Source organism: Vigna umbellata, chromosome 5, assembly GCF_029865625.1.
Source record: "Vigna umbellata cultivar VRB3 chromosome 5, Vumbellata_1.0, whole genome shotgun sequence".
Classification (NCBI taxonomy): Eukaryota; Viridiplantae; Streptophyta; class Magnoliopsida; order Fabales; family Fabaceae; genus Vigna; species Vigna umbellata.
In genome coordinates, this window is record NC_142169.1 from 54,405,127 (window position 1) to 54,414,049 (window position 8,923).

Below are 8,923 nucleotides of genomic sequence, written 5' to 3' on the forward strand. Positions count from 1 at the left end.
ATGTCGAAGTCTAAATCTTATATTGTCTGGTTTGTTAACTTTTTCTCTAACACAATGTTTTGTGTTACAACCGAGGGCGGAACAACCGACCGGGAACGTTTGGACAAGGCCGAGCGGGTCGAAGCAAGGCTAACAGGTCCGATCGGGTGTTCCAGCCTGATATGTCCGATCGGAACTCTTTAGCACAACGTGTCCGATCGGGCAGATGTATTAAACTGTGGACTGGAGACAACAGTTGAATGCTCATGAATGTGTAGTTAATGAGGTAATGATCATTTTCGAGTATTTAAAGTGTGCATTGAAAGCCATTAAGAGGTAAATTAATGGGTAATATTCTCTGAAATCATATAAATAGTAGTCAAAGGAGAAGGTAAACTCTCTGTTCTTTGATAATTATATAGACTTGCAAAAGCCCATTCTGACTTGAGCGTCGGAGTGTTTGCTGCAGGTCAACCCATTTGTGTGACGAAGAGGTGCGAGGAGAGCGAAGGGAGAAGGACCGATCGAAGAAGGAGGAGTGTTTCCGGACGGAGGTAGCAGGAGCTTTCCCCGGTCCCATTCAGCAGAAGCATTTTCCTCTCTCCTGTCACTTCTCTCCACCCTAGTCCTTCTGGGTGAGCTTCTCGTCTTTCGTTCCTCCTTGATAAACCTCCTCAGATTTTACATTGTTGAATACATACTGACTTTGGTTTATAGTTCTGTTCATCAAGAAATGTTAATGAAAAATTGATGTCCACAGTAATATGCCGAAACCATTCTTTCCTCTAACTTTTCCTGTATGTCGAAGTCTAAATCTTATATTGTCTGGTTTGTTAACTTTTTCTCTAACACAATGTTTTGTGTTACTACCGAGGGCGGAACAACCGACCGGGAAGGTTTGGACAAGGCCGAGCGGGTCGAAGCAAGGCTAATAGGTCCGATCGGGTATTCCAGAATGATATGTCCGATCGGAACTCTTTAGCACAACGTATCCGATCGGGCAGATGTATAAAACTGTGGACTAGAGACAACAATTGAATGCTCATGAATGTGTAGTTAATGAGGTAACGGTCATTGTCGAGTATTTAAAATGTGCATTGAAAGCCATTAAGAGGTAAATTAATGAGTAATATTATCTGAAATCATATAAATAGCAGTCAAAGGAGAAGGTAAACTCTCTGTTCTTTGATAATTATATAGACTTGCAAAAGCCCATTCTGACTTGAGCGTCAGAGTGTTTGCTGTAAGTCAACCCATTTGTGTGACGAAGAGGTGCGAGGAGAGCGAAGGGAGAAGGACTGATCGGAGAAGGAGGAGTGTTTCCGGACGGAGGTAGCAGGAGCTTTCCCTGGTCCCATTCAGCAGAAACATTTTCCTCTCTCCTGTCACTTCTCTCCACCCTAGTCCTTCTGGGTGGGCTTCTTGTCTTTCGTTCTTCCTTGATAAACCTCCTCAGATGACCCGCTCGGATCAATTCTTCCTCCTTATCCTTCAACACCGTGCAATCCTCGGTGTTATGCCCTATGTTTAGGTGATAGGTACAATGTTTAGTTCCATCTGCTTTAGGTGATGACCGGGAAGGTCTTACCTTTATCAAATCTGCATTCAGGGCTTCCTCCAGCACCCTTGCCCTTGGCATATTCAACGGGGTGTACCGTTCGTACCTACCCCCTTCGGGCCATCTCTAAACTTCTGGCCCTTCGGCCGTTCGCCTGGAACGAACGGTTTCTTGCCTTCTTTTTTCTCCTGCCCCGAACTCGTGCCTTGCTCTTGCTGTCATCTCTGGACCGCCCTCATTTCTTCTATTCTAATGAACCGAGCGGCCCTCTCTTGCAACTCGTCTAGGGTTAATGGGTGCTCTGCGAACAAGTTATCGGCAAATGGGGAAGGCCTCAGCGCGGTAGCTAGAGTACTAATGGTAAACTTCTTGCCTACCCCCTTACTTGCCGAGCGGTTCTGTTGAACCTGTCCATGAAATCCCTAAGACTCTCTCCCTTCTCCTGCTTTATGTTGGTCAACTCTAGATACGTCAGATTTCGCGCTCTACCCGCCGAAAATTGTCGTTCGAACATATCCCTCAAGGTGGCAAAATTATTAATGGTTCGAGGTCTTAACGAGCGGAACCAGGCTAAAGCTTCTCCTTTTATTGACAAAGAAAAAACTCTACACCACACATTTTCCCTGGGGGAATAAATGGTCATCGCGTCAACAAAAGATCTCAAATGCTCCTCCGGATCCCCCGAGCCATCATACTTCTCCAAGGCCGGGAACGCTCTATCCGGAATCCGCTCCTCCATGATCACTGCTGTGAACGGATGTAACGCTCTAGCTCGACCTACCGGGGCCGGACGGTTTGCAGTTCGATGCGAGCCGGCCTCACTCTGTTCCTCTCCCTGATAACTATCAGGAATGGGGTCTGTGTCGTCTTCTGAGTCTGGCTCGGTTTCCGGCATCTCTACAATTGGTGGTGTCCGAGTGCGGGTAGAAGATGGACAATTAGCTTGCGCCCCTCTGGCCGCATCACGCTCCGCCCTGAGGGTTTCAATTTCCGCCTGCATTGCCTCCATTCTCCTCCTCATCTCCTGTAAAAACGCTGTCGGGTCTTGCTCCATCCTTACAATCGTAAAGGTTGTTCTTCAACGATCCTCAGCCCCACGGTGGGCGCCAAAATGTTTCTGCTGAATGGGACCGGGGAAAGCTCCTACTACCTCCGTCCGGAAACACTCCTCCTTCTCCGATCGGTCCTTCTCCCTTCGCTCTCCTCGCACCTCTTCGTCACACAAATGGGTTGACCTGCAGCAAACACTCCGACGCTCAAGTCAAGATGGGCTTTTGCAAGTCTATATAATTATCAAAGAACAGAGAGTTTACCTTCTGCTTTGACTGCTATTTATATGATTTCAGAGAATATTACCCATTAATTTACCTCTTAATGGCTTTCAATGCACACTTTAAATACTCGACAATGACCGTTACCTCATTAACTACACATTCATGAGCATTCAACTGCTGTTTCCAGTCCACAGTTTTATACATCTGTCCGATCGGACACGTTGTGCTAAAGAGTTTCGATCGGACATATCAGGCTGGAACACCCGATCGGACTTGTTAGCCTTGCTTCGACCCGCTCGGCCTTGTCCAAACCTTCCCGGTCGGTTGTTCCGCCCTCGGTAGTAACATTTTGAAAATGTATTATGTAATCCTTCTCTAAATATATTGTGTACCATGCAGGTTGTACCAACAGAACAAGCTCGAAAAATTTAGCAGGCTCTAAAGGAAAAAGGTGTGCCAGTTGCTCTTGTTGAGTATGAAGGAGAACAACATGGTTTCCGAAAGGTATGCACCACTTGCTCTTGGTTGGACACTTCAATGTTGCTGATGATATTACTCCCATCAAAATTGACAACTTTGATTGAGAATGGCATTTTCAGTAGTACTCATGTTGAAGCATGTCTTGAAAAATCTTGAAAGAAGTCAGTAATGGCAATGGTCTATTTCAAATTCTATCACGTCAACTCCTGTTTACAAAAATAATCTTGTTATTTCAAACCAACATGATGCCTCTTAACTCCAAGATATCAAAGTGAGTGTTTAGATATGCAAATGGCGACCAATGTTGTCCAATGATTTTGACAATATTATTGTAATTAATCTCAAATCTTTGCAGGAACTAAAATTGTGTTGTTTCAGTCCACCGTAAGCACTAAAATTGTGTTATTGCAATTTTTGTTAAGTATGAATGCTAAAAGCTGAAGTTTTTACAACTATAAGAATTAGTTGAGTAATTAAATCTAAATTTAAAAATGTTTAGAAATTGAAAACCGTTTTTAAGGATGAAAGCCTAATTTACAATTTTTGCAAATGCAACTTTAGTAGTACCAACATATTATTTAAGATTGAGAAAGTAATCATTTAAATGGTGTAATTTTAATAGCAAGAAAATAAATACTATTTATAGTTGAGTCAATTCTGGACAATGAGAATTTAAAACAAACTTAAATTTAATAGGAAAGTGATTATTTTCATTTCAGTTAATTCGGGAAAATAAGAATTTTAATAGAAGAAAAATATTCATTATAATTAGATAGATAAAGGGAAATATGAATTTAAAATAAAATAAATTAGTAAGAGTGCTTTTTAGGTTTTGAATTCAACAAGCAAGAACATAAGTTGAATTAATTCGTATGAAGGAAGCAACATTGTTCAATATTTTTCATTCAGAATTTTTAATCTAGGGTTTCCATTATAAAAATTTATTTGAATCTCATGTTTTAAGAAATTATTATTTGGTTTAGTTAAAATTTATGTTTATGATAAACTTAGATATTTTCAATTAAATATTTATTAAATTTTTGTTTTCAATTCACTATTTAAAATTTTTATATTTTTCAAATAAATATTTGTCGTTTAAATTTTTTTCATTATTTATTTTTGTTTTATATATTAAGAAATACGAGTTTTTTTTATATTTATATTAAACACAGTGATTAATTTAAATGATAAGTAATTTTTATTACTTTCTATTTTTTATATTAATTCAATATTTTATATTTCTTAACACACAAAAAGGATGACAGAGTAGTAAAATAATAGTGATATTAAACTGGTATGAACTCAAGTAAAATATAAAAGTTGATTATTCAATAAAATAAAATATTCAAATTTATTAAGAAATTATACTTATTAACTAAGTCTTATTATTTTTATCTCAAATTAACAACTCTAACTTTTTTAGTTGAAATTAAATATAAATAAACATTAACACTGGAAATCTTAAATGGGACTGGTTATACATTAACCGATTTTAGTCTAAAGAATTACTATAGGTAAGAAATATATCAAGTTTTTTTTTTTTTGAAATATCTAGTCGCCAAATGCAACACTAATACAATAAAAGATGAGATCGTGTCATGTTTGTCCCTTTTACTTGTTGACTCTTATCCTTCATTTCTCATCAATGTCTCGCTATCTGTCTTTAGTCTCTTGCAGTTGTAATCAAAATTCAACATCGAATAATGTTTGGAGTTACAAAATATAATATAATTTCTCTTATGGTTATGGGATCAAGAGTTTTAATGTACAATTATTTATGATTTTAAAGATTTTTTCTGCATTTGTTTTCTGATATGTAATTCAATAAGGATTTTCTAATGTAGAAATTTTGGGATTAGAGTTTAGTAAAAACATTGACACATAAATGTTTATAAATTGGGAGTTTTGAAACAGAAAATAAGATAAGCGAAATTGCGGATTTTAAACAAAAAAGAAGAGAACCAAAATTGAGGATTTGTAACAGAGAAGAAGAAAAGCAAAATTAAGAATTTTGAACAGAGAAGAAGAGAAGAAAAGAAGAAAAATTGGGGATTTCGAACAAAGAAGAAGTCGAAGTGCAAAATCAACATTTCTTTAACAACGAAGTAGGTTCTATTGAAGGTGAAAGGTATATATTTGTTGAATATACATGATTATGTGTGTCTATTTTGGATTTTTGCTAGTGTTGTGGTGTTGCAATGATTGGACAATCTAGGGCTTTTAAAGTTGTGGTTCTATTTTAAACGTTTTCGAATCTTGTGCTCCCTTCTAATTTTGTGTGAAATGTGGTTGATTGCATATTTGTTTATGGAATTACTTGATAGTGGTGATCCCCATTATGTGAGATGTTGTTTTCGTTGTGGTTCCCCATTATATTCTTTGGTCATTTTGATATATGACAGGTGTCGCAACCGGGATCGCGACGGGACGACGAGCCGAAAAACAAACGAGTTTAAGAAAATATTTTGGAGTCGCCGCCATAATTTATTATGGAAAAAACTATGGAAAACCATAAAATAAGACATGGCATACGAAAACTAGATTTTATGTTCGGGAATCGGTTACGCGTAAGGAAGATGTTAGCACCCTACCACGCTGCCCAAAGACAGTACCTTTAATTAAATGTATAAAGTTGACGTCAAAATATTTAATTTTCCCCAAAAATAAAAAAAATAAAGAAATTATTAAGAAACAAAAATATTTTTTTTGTTTTATGAACCCGACAAGGATTGACCTTGCTCCTACGTATATCCATTTATGATGGACAATCAAGGATCGCATAATTCTTTATCTAAAAAAAGGTTTGCGAGTTTGTTTGAAAATTATTATGGATTATTTTGGATTTTTGAAAAGTGAACTAGATTAGGATTAACATCGCTTTTTTTTTATTTTGAAGAAAATCTTTTATTTTGAAAAATGGTGGAAAAAAAAAGAATGAAATCGACGAGTACTTATAGAATTTATTTTATAACTTATTATTATTTTTTATAGGAAAATACGTGATAAGAAATATTAATTTTTATTTATTTTGAAGTTGTTTATTTATTATTTATAAAATAAATAAATATCACGTGATGCAGAAGATATAACCAATACCAAAAGAAACAATAGAAGATATTCTTTTTATGAAAAACATTATTGGTGTGTAGTAAAAAAAATAATACCTTTAGAAAGACCTTCAACGAAAAGAGAAATAGAAAGGTGCAGAAATGACATACCTTTTCAGCTTTCAATACTCCCTTAGAGTTCCTCTAGGGTGAGAACTTACTTTTCTCTATACTCTTCCATACTCTTTCTATCTCTATTATTTCAGAGTATTTCTCTTTACTTTTTATTTTCGTCCCTTTTTCTATCATAGGATGCATATTTATATACACACATTGTAATATTATGGTAATTTTGTCCTTAATTGTGAATTAATTGACAATGAACAAAATAGGGAAAGAAAATGTCTCGGTTCCAAGAAAAAGAAATCAAATAATATTCAAGACATTGATTATAATTATTTGCAGAAAATTTGTTCATTTTTAAAATCATATTTTCGTCTTTAAAAGCAACCAACTGGCAAATTATATTAATATACTATTTTAATTATTGTTTATAATTACTGGCATAATATTGATTCAAATTATTACCATATCAAACAAATATTTCAAAAATATTTTCTAATGATGTGTCTTGCATTAAGGAAATTTATTTTATTATTTTCTTTTTTTTTCTTTACCCACCATTAATTATTATTCTCTTATTCTTTATTTTTAATTATTTACTTACCCGGACGAAATTGGGTGTTGACAACAGGGTTAAATATATAGGGATATATTAGTTGATGTCGAGGGTCAGGGTGAGGTTCATTTGGAGGGAGAGGGTAATTGTGAAGAAGTAAATGTGGATGGTGAAGTTGAGGGTACTGCGAATGAGGTTGTTGTTAAGGGAGAGGGTTACGTGAGGTTGGTGTAGAGGGACATGGTTTACATGAGGTTGCTGTGGAGGGGGAGGGGAGGGTCAAAATGAGATTGTTATGGAGGGAGATGGTCTACATGATGTTGGTTTAAAGGATGATGGTTTGCATGAGGTTGCTGTGGAGGGAGAGGGTAAGGGTTTGGATGAGTTTGATGTTGGTAGTTCTAATGGGTCCGAACAGGACATCTTGAGTGAAGATTATCTAATGGATGTTAGTGTACATGGAGATGAAGTGGAAGATGATTTCTGGAAAGGTAGTGTCAAAGTTGAAGTGGGTGGACCAAGTGGGTCTTCTAGTCGATTTCAATCTATACATGAATGAGGTTTATCTGATAGTGAATGAGATTCTGAAAGTTTAGGCAGTGTTGTATTAAGTGATTCACTGAATGATGATAGAGACTGGTATGGAAACTTTGGGATTTTCTGAATCCCAAAACTATGTATGAATATAATTGGGAAGTGGAGACATACTTCATTAAAACAGAAGAGTTTACTGAAGCAATAAGAACTTATGGTGTGGAGAACAGTAGAAAATTAAAGATTTTTGGAAATGACAAACGAAAAGTTTGTGTTAAATGTTGTGGCGCAAAAGACAAATATCCATGGTACACTTATTATGCTTATAAGGCAGCACAAAATACATGGTAGTTAAGAAAAATTATGAACAAGCATGCTTAGGGTAAAGAATTAAATATTCGTTTAGTGACTTCAAAATGGTTAAATGACAGCTTAGAGAAGACCATAAAAGAAAATCAAAATATTAATCTGATTGACCTTTGAAACAAAGTTTGTAAGAAATGAAACATTGGTGTGTTTAGGTCTACCACATTTAGGGAAAAAACAATGGCATACAAAAACGTTGATGGTTATTTTAAAGAACAATATAAAAGAGTATATGATTATGCAAATGAGCGACTGAGGTCAAATCTTGGATCACCTGTGAAAGTGAATGTAGAACATACATAATGAGGAGAACCCAATATTCAAGAGATTGTACGTGTGTTTGAAGGCATGCAAGGACAACTTTATATCATGTAGGCCTATTATTGGTTTGGATGATTTTTTTTGAAAGGGAAATATGGAGGTGAGTTGTTAACTATAGTTGAAAGAGATAGTAATGACCACATGTTGCCTTAGGCATACATTATTGTTGAAGTTGAGATTAAGGAAACATGGACTTGGTTTTTGGAGTGGTTGATTGACGACCTTGAAGAGGTTGCATTATGTTCAAGATGTACATTTATTTCAGACCAATATAAAGTAAGTAGTATATTTCTTTCTTGTTTTGTAGTATGACTAGCCTTGATTCTGACTATGTCATAATTTAAATGTGATATTTTGTACAATTACTTTTGTAGGGACTTTTGTCAACATTACAACAACTTTTACCTGGTGTGGATCAAATGTTCTGAATGCGCCACATATATGCAAAATTTAGAAAGAAATTTCCTAGCAAAAATCTGAAACTTTTGTTATGGAAGACAACATCATCCACACACCCTCAAGCATGAAAGGCAGTGATGAGAGATATTAAAGAGTTGAATGAAGAACCTTTGATAGCTATTCTCTCGAGGCATGTATTCAAAACTCAAAACCATGTTCATTATTTATAATTTTTTGTTAATGTTTTAAATGTTTCATTTCTTTTCAACTAGATTTTGATCAAGGT